General features: G+C 42.3%; 1 long non-coding RNA gene across 1 annotated transcript in view; it reads left to right on the plus strand.

The window, feature by feature from the left end:
- Nucleotides 1-2,461: 2,461 nt before the first annotated feature.
- The window catches only part of LOC115460179, a 54,879-nt gene continuing 41,833 nt past the window's right edge, over nucleotides 2,462-15,507 (plus strand). Inside the window, exon 1 of the long non-coding RNA XR_003940399.1 lies at nucleotides 2,462-2,825. This is a non-coding gene — a long non-coding RNA (uncharacterized LOC115460179). The remainder of the gene's footprint in view (nucleotides 2,826-15,507) is intronic.

Below are 15,507 nucleotides of genomic sequence, written 5' to 3' on the forward strand. Positions count from 1 at the left end.
GGAGCTCTGCGGCAGGCTGGAAGTAACGTTGGAGGGGGGGGGGGGGGGCTGCAGCATGTGATACTCATGGAAAAGACAGTGAAAGCTCTCTAGCAGTGGTTTAAGATGCCCTCAGCATACTAAGCAGAGCTCGGAAGGGGAAACCCGTCCCCATCCCCTGTGGAATCCTAGCTCCCCGAAGAGCATGAGAAAGACTCCAAGCACACTGCCTCCTAGCTGCAAGACCCACTTCCCCTCTGCTACTGATGGAAGAAAAGAAGAAATAGATATGGGTACTGACCAGGTGTCACCTCAACCTTTTCACCCAATCCCTTCCTCTTAGCTTGCAACACAGATTGCAGGGCTGCAGAAGTCTGTTTTTTAAAAAAGATATTATATTGTATTTTCAATTATATTTTATGTATAGTTTTATTGTAAACTGTTATAATGCTTTATTGTGATAAGTGGTATATAAAGTTATAAAGTTAAGAAATCAAATCAAATCTAGGACATGATCAGTATTGAACTGAACCCCACAATTCCTCCTCCCTCTGCTGTCATGCTTCTATTTTGAAACAGGAAGCACAACCAATAGAGAAAGGAGAGGCCATGGGGATCGGCACTGCTGTCCATGCTCCAAATCCCATGGCCCAAAATGAAGTACTGCAGTCCTTTTGATCATACTCTCTGACTCTGTAATCTATGCAGTTCTTTCCTCATTGCCTACTGCTGTCACTTTTACACCTTCTGGTTGGGAAAGTGACATGGGCATTTTGGAAGGTACTTGCTGCCACCCCCCAAATTCCATCACCTTAGATGGATGCCTAGTGGTAAGGCTGGCCTTGATGAACCCACTATTTTCTATGAGCATGGAAACAAAGTATGGGCCTTTCTGCCAAGCAGACTTGAAAGGAAAGTACAGTTATTACAAGTATTCATGTCCATGGGGGCACGCAATGAAGTTACAAAGTAGTAAATTTAAAATGAATAGGAGAAAATATTTCTTCACTCAACATATAATTAAACTCTGGAATTCATTGCCAGAGAATGTAGTAAAAGCAGTTAGCTTAGCAGGGTTTAAAAAACGGTTTGGATAGCTTCCTAAAAGAAAAGTCCATAAGTCATTATTAAAATGGACTTGGGGAAAATCCACTCTTATTTCTAAAATACGCAGCATAAAATGTATTGTACTGTTTTGGGACCTTGCCAGGTAGTAGTAGTAGTAGTAGTACTTATAACCTGAATTGGCCACTGTTGGAAACAGCATGCTGGGCTTGATTGATCTTCGGCCTGTCCCAATATGGCAATACTTATGCACTTAAGTAATTCAGTGGCTCTGAGATAAAGGAGATATTTACACAATTCTTTGCAGAGTTATATGATATACAAATCCACTTATAGCAAGTAAAGTTCTCCATTAAATATCTTACTTTAAATGAGGAAAAGACTTCAGGTACTCGGTTCTAGCGGATATACCAACCGCTTAAACCGGGTCGCTCAGCGTTTACCTTGAAATATTTCTTTTCTATAAGTAAAAACTGCTGGCGAGTATCCTCACGAATCAAAAAACCTCAAGATCTACTTAATATTATGCCTTTATTTTTCTTGGCAAGTTATTAGTTAGATAAGTGTGTACTTAGCTGCTGTTTAGCTGTGTTGTCAATGGGCGTACCCATGGTTAAACCATGCTGACCAGGTCCTCCCCAGATATTCAGTGGCTCTTAACCAGACTGCCACAGCACCGTCTGTTTATTGGTGGGTCAGTCTGGAGGCAGAGTCTTGCAGACCTGGAATTTATCTGGATACTGCCAATATAATGTGCTGGTACACAGATAACTAACTGAGAAGTAGGACTGTTTTAAAAGCTGCCTAACTATGCCCGGTTAACTATCCAGGTACCAGCACTGAATAATCAGCAGTACGTGCATAACTTCTGATGGCTACTGTGGGCCCAGATACTCAGTGCTGGTAGTTGCATAGGGCCCAGCACTGAGTTTCCCAGTCTAATTCAGCCTGTGGCGGTCAGTGTGAGGTTATAAAACACTATCCGCCACATGCTGTATATCAACATGTAAATAAATGAATTGCCTTAAGGCCCATTAATTTATAGGTTAATGCACCTTAAATTAATTTAGCATGCCCAAAGCATTTTAAGGCCCACTAACAAAGCTAATGCACACTAACCAATCCACTTCCTTAGTGCCTTCCTATCAGACATTTATTAGTCAGATAAAAAACAATCCAATCCATTTGTGGATTAAAGATAAGCACAAGAAGTAGTCTGATGTGATGTAATATCTGCACATGTGCTCTTAGCTTTAAGTGCATTAATTGATAAGGCTGCACTTTATCTCGGAAAGTGAAGGGCATCACAAGTTTGCCTTTAGATACATTTGTAGGAAACCCTCTGCCATATGAATGCTTTAAGAAAAGAAAACAGTTCAGACTTTAAAAGCTCTTACAAAAACCCATTCATCCAGACTCATTCTCTGGAAAGATGAGTGGGAAGTATTTTCTCGCACTAGGAAGAATCGAACAACTGAGAGACAACCAGACTCATCCTCCAAAGCTCATGCCTCAACAAATCAATTAGTCTGTACAGTACCGTCAGTGCTTTTTAGTAGTTTTTGCTAAGTACCTACAAATAAGGATGCCAGAAATCTATTTTATGGGTTCTTGTGAAAATAGAGAGATGCAATACAAATATTTCACCTTATCAAGACTTTGGTAATTGCTAAACAAGATTGCAGCACTGCTCAAGAGAACAGAACATTTCTAAGAGACTATGAGTGAATCGTTGGATTTATGGGAGATTTGAGCTCCTGGAATGGTGATCTGCAGAAGAGGTAAGATATTTGTTTTTCAGCTGTCAAGATCTATAGTTGACATATGATGGGCAATTCCATAACTGGGCAGCTACATCTATGTGTCCCTTCTGTGCATTAATGTACAGGATAATAGCACGTAGGTGTGTAAGGGTACTCTTATCTGTGAAAGGCCCAGCAGGGTGACTCAGCACTATTCTGTAAAGGTGTGCTTAAGTGGCATAGCGTGTAAATATGTAAATGCCAGTGGGGCATATGCAATGGGTGGAATATAGCAGGACATGTGCAGGACTTCCACTTCCATTCGTAATGAAGAGTCCTTTGTTAGATTTAAGACCCTCCTGAAGACTTACTTTTTTCCAGCAGGCATTTAGCTGAGACATTCTTGGGCCTGCCTGACCTTTGAGTATTTTATTATGTCTCTCTGAATGATTGCATGTCCTTTGTCCTATTATTGACGGCGTTCCTTTCCCTATTATGCGTGTGTATTTATGCCACATCTAGTATTTTATTTCGGAATCTGTGCGCTTAGATGCCATTATAGAATAGGCTCTCACCATACATCCTCAGGGTGCCTAAAGGGAGATATCCACTTACAGACTTGCTCCTATAGGGGTAGTTTCAGTAAGTGTGCGCTAGAATGATGCACACTAATTGCAAATTCTATAAAGGCAGTTCTGTAGGGAACTGTTTTTATAGAATACGAGCTGAACTCATTTTCGTGCCTAACTTTATGTGCAAACATTTACGCCTGTCACTATAAATGCTTGTGCCTAACTATTGTCAGTAGGCGTGGAAATGGAAGTACTCTATAACTCCACACCTAAATCCTAGGAGTGCCCATGACCTGCCCATCCCTCTCCCTTGGCCACACTACACTACTCTATAAAGAGCATGTGCCCTGGTTCCTTTGGATAGTGTGCTTGATCAACTGGAAATGAATTATCGCTTATATGCAGATGACATGCAATTTTTTTTCGTTATCTTGGGGAATTGACTTGTCAACAAGGTTAACAGAATATATGAGAGATATTAGTAAATGGATGTCATTGAACAGACCTCCATTGAGTGTAGATAAAACAGAAATTATGATTGTGGGAAGGTTAGTAGAGAAGAGTTGACCAGAGTTTGCTTGGGGTGGTTCTTGATTCTTAATTCTCAGCTTGCTATGAAGGATCAACTTCTGAGGTGATTCAGTCCTCCTTTCAGCAATTATGGGCTCCTTTTACTAAGCGGCAGTAAGCCCAATGCAGGCTTACTGCTCACTATTTAGGAAGTACCGCTGGGCTAATGCTACAGCCTGGCAGTATTCCCCCCCCTTTGCACTGTCATTGCCGGCGCTACACAAATTTGTAGCACTGGATACTACCTGGCGGTAATTGGGCAGTGCCATGCGCTGCCCAGTTACCACCGGGTTAGGGCGGGAGCCCTTACCACCACCTCAATGGGTGGCGGTAAGGGCTCCCCCCCCCCCCCGAAATGGCTGCACCTCAAGTGCTTTACTTGCCACCCAGTTATTTCCTGAAGGAAAGTGAGACCAGCCCTTTTACCAGCTGCAGTAAAAGGGGGCCTCGGCACAGCTTGGTAAAATGGAGCCTATCAGGCTTATTTTCGAAAGAGAAGGGTGCCCATCTTTCGACACAAATAGGGAGATGGGCATCCTTCTCCCAGGGTCGCCCAAATCGACATAATCGAAAGCCAATTTTGGGCGTCCTCAACTGCTTTCCGTCGTGGGGACAACCAAAGTTCACAGGGGCGTGTCAGAAGCATAGCGAAGGCTGTACTAGGGTGTGCTTAACACATGGGCATCCTCGGCCGATAATGGAAAAAAGAAGGGCGTCCCTGACAAACCCTTGGCCGACTTTACTAGGTCCTTTTTTTTATGACCAAGCCACAAAAATGTGCCCTAAATGACCAGATGACCACCGGAGGGAATCGGGGATGACCTCCCCTTACTCCCCCAGTGGTCACTAACCGCCTCCCACCCCCAAAAAAGTTTTTAAATATTTTTGCCAGCCTCTATGCCAGCCTCAAATGTCATACTCGGGTCCATTGAAGCAGTATGCAGGTCCCTGGAGAATTTTTTTGAGGGTGGGAGGGGGTTAGTGACTGCTGGGGGAGTAAGGGGAGGTCACCCCCGATTCCCTCCGGTGGTCATCTGGTCAGTTCGGGCACCTTTTCGTGGCTTATGTAACAAAAAAAGGACCAAGTAAAGTCGTCCAAGTGCTCGTCAGGGACTTCTTTTTTCGATTATGGGTTGAGGACGCCCATGTGTTAGGCACACCCAAGTCCCGCCTTCGCTATGCCTACAATATGCCCCTTGAACTTTGGTCGTCCCTGTGATGGAAAGCAGTTGGGGACACCCAAAATCAGCTTTCGATTATGACGATTTGGGCGACCCTGTGAGAAGGACGCCTATCTTCCAATTTGTGTCGACAGATGGGTGTCCTTCTCTTTCGAAAATAAGCCTGATAGTAAAATAGTAGATGATGGCAGATAAAGACCAGTATGGTCCATCGAGTCTGCCCAACAAGATAAACTCATTACATGTAGTATGAAGTGATCATATGTATATACCTAATCTTGATTTATCTTTGCTGTTTTTAGAGCATAGACTGTAGAGTCTGCCCAGCACTGGCCTTGTTCTAAAATTTCTGAAGTTGTTGTCGGAGCTCCTGAAGAGCTCCACTTCAGCCCATCCAAATCTATTCAGCTTTGATCAGGGCACAGACTATTGAAGTCTGCCCAGCACTGGCTTTCTTACCTAATCTCCGCTAAGCTTCTTTGGATCCGATCCTTCTAAACAGGATTCCTTTGTGTTTGTCCCACGCATTTTTGAATTTTGTTACCGTTTTCATCTCTACCATCGCCTGCAGGAGGGCATTCCCACTGTGGCTCTGTAACCCTGGGCAAGTCACTAAGAGGACCTCTTACTAACATAGTATCATAGTAACATAGTAGATGACGGCAGAAAAAGACCTGCACGGTCCATCCAGTCTGCCTAACAAGACATATGTGCTACTTTTTGTGTATACCCTACTTTGATTTGTACCTGTGCTCTTCAGGGCACAGACAGTATAATGCAGCACTTATGGGGAGGAGTTTTTAAAAATATATAATTTATTGCAGGTCATGTTGTAATGCTGTCATTAGAGTTAACACGGGAATACTTACTGCCTCCTATTTTGGGGGACAGTAGGTGCTCCCTTGTTCACTCTGCATTATCCAGTTAGTGCGTGCTAATCATAACACAATACCCCCAGATTCTTTATTTGGTGACCAAAGTTGTGCATGCAAATCAGCGCATTCAGCCAATTTGCACATGCAGCTTAATTGTTTAACAAGCTAATCAGTGCCGATAATTGGCCACTAACTAGCAATTATTAGAATTTACGCATACAACTTTCTAAGCATATTCTGTAAAGTGGTATGCGTAACTTCTAATGTGTTGATCACAAAAGGGGGTGTGGCCATGGGAAGGGCATGGGCATTCCTGAACACTATGCACACTGTTATAAAATATGCTCGATCCACCCCTAAATAAGGCATGGGCATTTTCACCATGTTTTAGTTGATGTAAATGGCTGCGCCTAAATTTTAGTCACAGGGATGGCCGCTATGCGTATTCAATAAACCGTGCTTAAAGTTAGGTGAGGTGTATACAATAGCACTAAGCGCGTTTTTGAGGGGGCTGACTTTTTCAGTGCCATATATAGAATTTCCCCCTAGATGGTGTAAAGAGTATGTAGGACAGGCCCCAAAGGAACCCTGGGATAGGCCAGAATACCCCCGTTATAGGCAGGCATTCCCCAGGAAAAAACTAGAAATAAAGAACTACAACTCCCAGCATGCCCCAAGGGAGACAGGGGATAAGAGAAACTATGTGCATTCCCAGGAGTCTCCAGAGGAGGGCCGCAGGGGAAGGAATAAGGCTGATTCTCCAACCTGGTGGAAGAGGTGGTGGAACAGGTGGGTGGAGAAAGAAGAGCCACAAAAGAGCTTTAATGAAAGAAAGGGTGAGCAGCTGGGAGAAGGGCGGGGCGAGGAGAATATGGATTGGGCTCCTGAGGAGAGAGAGGCAGAGAGTGAACCTTGCCCTATGGAATTGACTGAACCGGAGAACACCCTGGAAGAGCCGATGGACTTTTCAGCTCTGGCTCAGCGAAAGCCAAGGAAGTAGCGGGGCCAAGCCGGGTCATGCGGGAGGAGGTCAGGTAGGAGTATGACTGACCAAGAGGGTGGGACCCTAGGCTTTGAGCCCGCGCAAAGCCAGTATTGTGTGTTTTTGAAGCTTGGCTAGAACTGAACTGTGTTTTGAAGGCCTGGCTAAACTTGAACTGTGTTTGAAAGCCTAGCTGGACTGAGCTGTGTTTTTTGAAGCTTGGCTAAAAATTGAACTGTGTTTTTGAAAGCCTGGCTAAACTTGAACTGTGTTTGAAAGCCTAGCTGGACTGAGCTGTGTTTTTGAAGCTTGGCTAAAAATTGAACTGTGTTTGGGAAACCCGGGGCTGAAGAGCGCTGGGGTTTTTTTTTTCTTTTTCCTGCTACTCTCCAGGGGACCGGGAGAGAAAGCAGCGGTTGAAGCCTGCATGGTGTGGCAGTGTTTGTGTTTTGGAGAAGCAATTGGGAGAAAGAGGGACGTTCCTCCTATTCAATAAAAGGCTTCCTTATATTTGTTTTTTTTCTTTTTGAGAAAAAGGGGAACCATACAAGAGTGTGTTTTTTTTTTGTCCTGGTTTTTGTATGAGAAGAGCTGCAACCCCCAGGAGATAAGAGGATCCACTTTACAATGGATAACCTGGGAACACACACTCTCTGCCCATGACACATCCTCCTTCAAAAAATATTTTTAAAATTGAATAACATGCTTGTTAGCATGTGCAAACAGGCAAAATACCACAAAATGCTTTAACATGTTTCTGCGGTAGCCTGTTCTCATGTGTTAACCGCACATTAAGGACTTAACACCCTTTAGTAAAAGGGTCCTTTAATTCTTCATTACCTTAGATAAAAACAAATTGTAAGCCTTCCAGGAACAGAAAAATATCTAGTGTAATGGAATGTAACTCACCTTGAGCTATAACTGATAAAGGCATAAGCCAGATCCAATTTACTTGACATGCATATAAAGAGAAAATTTTACTTTTGGATGCATTAATAATCACAAATGGTTATGTTTTGAACACTGAAGTATTCAAAAAGCCAATTGCAAAAACTGATAGCAACTCTTTTTAACATTTTGATCGTTTTTATCCAGAGCCTTTAAAAAGAAATTTATCTTTCACTCATTTTCTACATTACAAAAGAATATAGTGAACAAAAATATAGACTTTAATCGACAAGTTTAGCTCAGAATCTATGTGAGCGAGGCTATGCAGAAATGATTATCAAACCAACCTTTAACAGAGCTCTTTATAATGATAGAATGTTATTGTTAAAACCTAAAAAATGATCAGTAGGTGCATTTTGTATTATGTTATTTTTTATTACTAAATAAAATTGTCAATAGAAACATAGAAAATGATTGCAGATAAAGACCATGGGGTAGATATTCAAAGTGATGTAAACAACCAGGAGATGTCGCAGCAGCCATTTTATTAAGGTAGTCGTTAGAGGCAGGAGCGAATAAGATGTGCTCCTGCCCCCATTGCCCCCTTGGACCCTCCAGGGATCTTAGGTAGGCCTGATGGGGTTTACTGTGACCAGAAGGGGTTGGAAGGGGGGGTCTATCCTTGCTGGAGAGGGAGGAATTGGAAGAGGGGGGTCTATCCATGTTGGAGGAAGGGGGATCAGAAGGCGATCTGTTCCGGGGAGAGTGGGGGGTGTAAGGGGGATCAGAGGAGCTGAGGACCCTCTTGAATGTTATGTAGGTCCTGGCAGATATCAGCTGGGGCCTGCATATCTATTTATTTATTTGTTACATTTGTATCCCACATTTTCCCACCTATTTGCAGGCTCAATGTGGCTTACATAGTACCGTAAAGGCGTTCGCCAAGTCCGGTAGAGAAACAAATACATGGTGATGTTGTGGTCGATTAAGGTTCAGGCACAATGGGGATCGAAGAGAGGAGAGATTATATAGTGTCCATTACGAGCTTTGGTTTTGCTATGTTGCAGAGTGTAGGGATTTATGTTGGGTCGGTAGGGTATGCCTTTTTGAACAGGTTGGTTTTTAGTGATTTTCTGAAGTTTATATGGTCGTAGGTTGTTTTCACAGCTTTTGGCAGTAAGTTCCATAGTTTTGTGCTTATATAGGAGAAGCTGGATGCATAGGTTTCTTTGTATTTGAGTCCTTTGCAGTTTGGGTAGTGGAGGTTTAGGTATGTTCGTGATGATCTGGTTGTGTTTCTGGTTGGTAGATCTATGAGGTCTGTCATGTAGCCTGGTACTTCGCCATAGATAATTTTGTGGACCAGGGTGCAGATTGTGAAGGTAATACATTCTTTGATTGGGAGCCAATGCAGTTTTTCTCGAAGGGGTTTGGCAATTTCGAATCGTGTTTTGCCAAATATCAGCCTGGCTGGTGTGTTTTGAGCGGTCTGGAGTTTCTTTGTGAGTTGTTCTTTACATCCCGCATAGATTCCATTGCAATAGTCTGCATGGCTTAGTACCATTCATTGTATTAGGTTATGGAATATTTCCCTCGGGAAGAAAGGTTTTACGCGTTTAAGTTTCCATATTGAGTGGAACATTTTCTTTGTTGTGGAGTTCACTTGGCTCTCAAGTGTAAGGTTGCGGTCGATTGTAACGCCGAGTATTTTCAGGCTATCTGAGATAGGGAGGGTGTGGTCTGGGGTGTTTATGGTTGTGGGTTTGTACGTATTGTGTTGAGATGACAGGATGAGTCAGTGTGTTTTGTCAGTGTTCAGTTTCAGTTGAAATGAGTTTGCCCATGAGTCCATAGTGTTCAGACCGAGCTTGATTTCATTGGTGATTTCTGTCAGATCATGTCTGAAGGGAATGTATATTGTGACATCGTCTGTGTAGATGAATGGGTTGAGACCTTGATTGGATAAGGACTTAGCCAGTGGGATCATCATTATGTTGAAAAGTATTGGTGATAGTGGTGATCCTTGAGGTACTCCGTAGTCTGTTTTCCATGGTGGTGATATGTTTGAATTTGATTTCACTTGGTATGTTCTGGTGGTTAGAAAACCCTTGATCCAGCTGAGTATATTTCCACCAATCCCGATGTAGTCTAGGAGTCTTAGTAGTATATTGTGGTTTATTTATTTTATTTATTTATTTTATTGCATTTGTATCCCACATTTTCCCACCTTTTTGCGGGCTCAGTGTGGCTTACAATAAGTTGTGAGTGATAGAAATACAATTTGTTACTACTCGGTTATGGATTACATTGTGAGGAGTTATGCGAGACAAACTCAGAGTATCATTAAGGAATATAACAATGTCGAATGCGCTTGACATGTCGAATTGGAGAAGTATGCTTTTACCTGTAGCTACTTCATGCTTGAATTTGGCCAGGAGAGTGACTAGCACAGTTTTGGTACTATGGAGGGGGCGAAATCCTGATTGTGATTCATGTAGTATTGAGAACTTGTCCATGTAATCAGTAAGCTGTTTGGTCACCATACTCTCCATCAGTTTGACTGCTAGTAGGATAGATGCAACTGGGCGGTAGTTGGCAAGTTTGTTTGTTTTTTTCTTGGTGTCTTTTGGAATTGGGGTGAGTAGGATGCTGCCATATTCCTCAGGGAAGAGACCTTGTTGGAGCATGTAGTTTAGGTGGGATGTGAGGTCTGCTATGAAGCGGTCGGGAGTGGATTTAAGTAGATGGCTGGGGCAGGTGTCCAATTTGCAGTGGGTATTGGAGAACCTATGAGTCGCATGGGTAACTGATTCAACAATGAGGAGAGAAAATTTTGACCAGGTTCGGTCTGCTGGGTATTCTCCAGAGATTGGGTCCAAGCCGTTGATGAAGTTTTCGATGCCGGTGTTGTGCTGAGGAAGTGTATTGCGTAGCTTTATTATTTTTTCATTGAAGTATTTAGCAAGTTTGTCTGCGGATGGGATGTCTGTGTTGGTTGTGGTGTTTAGTAGCTTATTTACGAGTTGGAATAGTTTTTTCAAGTCTTTGTAATCCGGTCCTATTTTAGTTTTGTAATAAGACGTTTTGGTCTGTCTTATGGCATATTTGTATTTTCTTTGTATTTGTTTCCATGCATTGAGTGGGTGTTCATCTTTTATTTTTTTCCATGCTCATTCGAGTTTCCTGGATTGTGTTTTGAGTTTTTTCAGTTCATCATTGAACCATGGTATCGAGTTTTGTCTTCTTGATATTCTTGTTCTTAAGGGTGCTATTTCGTGTAGTATGCTTCTGCATCTTTCATCCCAGTCAGAGAGGTAGTGTATGGAGTCCGTTCGTGCTGTCCATTCGTTGTCATCTGATGCCAGAATGTTTTTGGGTCTATTTGGCCTCTTGTGCTGTAGGTTGTGTGTTCTTGTATACGGTATGATCCCTTCTTCCACCAGTTTAGGGATAGGTTTAGTTTGTAGTGATCGGTCCAAGGTGCTTCTGTCCATTTGATATCTGTTATTAGTAGGTTGTGGTGGGGACAATTTGTGTGAGAGGAGGTCCAGTGTGTGCCCTTTGACATGGTAGCTTGCATATGTGGCCATTTGAGATCCCATGAGTGGAAGAATTCCTTACATTCTCGTGCATTGGTGGAGTTTGGGTCTTCTAGGCGAAGGTTTATATCACCTAGTATTAATATGTTGGAGTTGGTTACACAAGTGTTAGAGATGAAGTCTGTGAAATTAGACTGGCTTTTGTTCCAATTTCCGGGTGGTCTGTAAAACAAGACACAGTTCAGATGATCAAGCAGGGATTTGTTGTGGATTCTGATTGAGGCAATTTCAAGTTGGGTTGTTATGGACTCGGCAGTGGTTTCGATGGTGAAGTGGGAGCGGTAGATTAGTGCTGTACCTCCGCCTCTTTTTTCCTTTCTGGTCTAGTGAGTGATTTTGTATCCTGGAGGGCATAGATCAAGGATTATGGGATCCTTTTGGTCATGGATCTAAGTTTCAGTGAGGAAGAGTAGGTCGAGGTTTTCTGACATGATCCAGTCTGTTAGTATTGCTGTTTTATTTACAGTGGATCTGACGTTGATGTAGCCCACTTGTATTGTTTGGAATGGGTCTTCTGTATTTGGTGTTAGGTGGACTTTTGTTAGTTGTCGTTTCTTTGTTGAGGTGAGTTTGTTTTGGGCCCTTCTTTCCCTTCTGTTGTGGTTGTTTGCATGTAAATGTTTTTCCTTTGTTTAGGTTGTTATCAGTTTGGTGAGGTGTGGTGTATTTGATCAATCTATGATGATTGTGTAGTATGGGTATGATGTTGTTTTCTGCAAGTGGGGTGGTTAGTGTTAAGTGGATCAGTATTAAGGAGTAGATTATTAGGAGTAGTTTGAGGGTATTCATTATGGTATATATTTCCTTTGGTTACTATTAAGACCGTGTTGCCCCCAATCTGCTCTCTTCACAAGCCTGCCTTCGGTTGATCAAATGCAGTGCAAAAGGCTCCTTCTCAGGCATGCCCATCCTACTGAAGGTGTTTTCAGTTCACTAGCAATTAAGAGTTTTTACTTTGGTATACTATGCGGGCTCCAACTGAATATCAACCGGGACCCATATAAGCTCTGGTGGCATGTGGAGTTCCAGTGAGCTGCTGATACTCAGTGCCAGCGCCCGGACTTGGGCCAGCATTGAATATTGAGGACTAATTTAGCCAGTGACCAATATTTTTAAAAAATCGTTTTCAGAGGGGGTGTGTCTTGGGCGGAGAGTTGATGTGTTATCCAGCTAGTTTGTTATGATCAGCATGCGCCAACTGAATAATACAGAGTTAATGTGGGAGCACTTAGTGCCTGCTACATAGGAGGTGGTAAGTGCTCCCACGTTAATATGTTGCAGGTACCATGCATATGACATACAAATAACAAACAGAAAAAGCCCTAAAAATAGTGCTGTGTTAAATATGGGCATTAAAATGTATTAAGGCCAGATTTTACCCCACTTTAGTGAAAAGGGCCTCTTAGTTAGTTCAATGAGATATGACTGGAACTCATCAGATTTAATATTTATATTGAATGGGGAGAGTTGCTTTAGTGAGTTATGGTAGGGGCAGGCAGCTGTCACAATGTCCGTACGTGATACCCCCCACAATTAAAGCAGCTTTAGTATCTAGAATTTAGTTTATACCTTTCCAGTGGTAGTTCAAGGGGAGTTACATTCAGGTACAATAGATATTTCCCTTTCCCCATAGGGCTTACAATCTGTTTGTACCTAAGGCAATGGGGGGTTAAGTGACTTACTTAAGGCCTCAAAGAGTGTTAGTGGGAGCTTTAGTTAGTTTAATGAGATATTAATTTGGAACTGGTGAAGGAGTGGCCTAGTGGTTAGGGTGGTGGACTTTGGTCCTGAGGAACTGAGTTTGATTCCTGGCACAGGCAGCTCCTTGTGATTCTGGGCAAGTCACTTAACTCTCCATTGCCTGCCATGAGTGGGAAAGTGTGGGGTACAAATGTAACAAAAAAAAACAAAACATCCAATTTAATATTTTTATTGAAGGGGGAGTGTTGCTTCAGGGGTCCTTTTACTAAGATGCGCTGAAAAATGGCCTGCGCACCTGTGAAAATGCCTTTTTTTGGAGGGGGGGGGGGGGAAATGGACGTGTGGCAAAATGAAAATTGGCGCGCATCCATTTTGGGTCTGAGACCTTACCGCCAGTCATTGACTTAGCGGTAAGGTCTCACATGTTAACTTTGCAGTAATGGTCAATGTGCATCCAAATGTCGATCACCTCTCGCGCACCAGAAAATAAAAATATTTTCTGACGTGTGTATCGGACACATGTCAAAAATGAAATTACCACCAGGGCCACACGGTAGCCGGGCGGTAACTCGTAATTGGCGTGCATTGGGTGTGCATAGACGCTTACATGACTTAGTAAAAGGGCCCCTTAGTGTGTTATGGTAGGGGCAGGTAGCTGCCACAATGTAAGTACGCGATACCTGAAATAATTAAAGGCAGCACCTTGAATGATTTGTGACTATATTGAACATGTTTGAACTCACATATCTGTTAAAAATACATTGTTTATGGAGACTGGTATTACTGCAGCTTGTGCAAAAAGATACAAGATATTGATGCTGGATCCTCCTAACAATGTACTAAGAGATGGAACTCCCTTCCTACGCAATTATGTCATGCAACTGAATATTTCATATTTCGCAAATTGCTAAAAACTTAGGGGTCCTTTTACCAAACTGTGGAAAAATGGGCCCTGCACTAGCAGCAGAGGCTGTTTTTCCCATGTACGAGGGCCCTTTTTACCTCAGCGGGTAAAAAAAGCCCCCCAGCACATATGGCCACGCAGTAAGAGAACTCTTACCGCATGGCCATGCGACGGGGAGCCCTTACTACACCCACTGAGGTGGTGATAAGGGTTCCTGCATATGTGCTGCAATGTCTGATTACCACTGGGTTATCACCGTGCAAGCCATTTCCGGGGGTTTTCTTTTTTCTCTAGAAATGGTGCGTGCTCAGGGTGGGACTACTGCTGGCAGCCACATTGGGCCAGTAGTAGGTCCAGGAAGAGCAAGCAGTAAGCCCGCCGCTCTGTAAATGGCCCCTCTCTTATTAAGATCATCTCTCATTGATGAAAGCAACTAATTCACTGTTCAATCTTTAAGATGGACTATTCCTGTTGATCTTTGTATTCTATTATTGTGATTACATTGTATTCACATAAGTTTCTGTTTTTATACCTAATGTAATTTGGATTTCTTATCAAATGTTCTACTTTTAATGTGAACCACATTGAACCCGAACTTGTTTGGGATAATTGTGGGATACATATGTTATAAATAAATAAATACACAAATAATGGTTTAAAACCCCTGAGGTAGCTCTGAGCACAATGCTAAAAGAATCATAGCACACTGTTCGTGTCTTTATATTTTTATGGACACTGGTAAAATAAGTCAGAAGAGACTTCTTCCTGTTGTAATAATTTAGGTTTTTTACTTTTTATTTATAAAATTTAAAGAATATACATTACAAAAATAGTCAAGAAGGAAACAACAATATATGTAAATAGAAGAAAATTTCAATACATTCATTTAATTATCTCAAGAACTTAATAAATTGCTGACTGTCCAGATTCTGAAAGGTCATGCTGTGCTCCACAAAGGCATCCATGGGTCCAACCAACTGTGAAACTGGACCAGGTTCCTCAAGGTAAACGTGGACCTTAGATTTTCGTTTTACCATTTAAAAAGGTCAGCAGAATCATAGCGTCTCGCAGAGCACCTCACAAGGCAGCCATTTTAGACAAGCTCCTCCCACCCCTATAATAATGTTGAAAGATATTGGTTATAAAAACAATAACATAGCATTTAAAGGAGGACTTTTTGAACATCAATGGATTTTTGGGCTGATTGTTACAGTGGCTTTGCCGACTGTGGGATCTTTTTATTAAAGCTTAGCTCATGCTAATGGAATTAATGTGCACTAAATGATAAGAAGCCCCTAAATATAAAATGGGCTTCTTAGCATTTAGCAAGTGCTAATTCTGTTAGCATGCACTAAGCTTTGGTAAAAGGGCCCGCTATGTCTGAGGTCTTTTCCTCCTTTTCTTTTTGATCCAGGAGATCCTTCAGCTTTTTTTCCATCGGAAAAATAA

Source organism: Microcaecilia unicolor, chromosome 1 (genome assembly GCF_901765095.1).
Source record: "Microcaecilia unicolor chromosome 1, aMicUni1.1, whole genome shotgun sequence".
Lineage (NCBI taxonomy): Eukaryota > Metazoa > Chordata > Amphibia > Gymnophiona > Siphonopidae > Microcaecilia > Microcaecilia unicolor.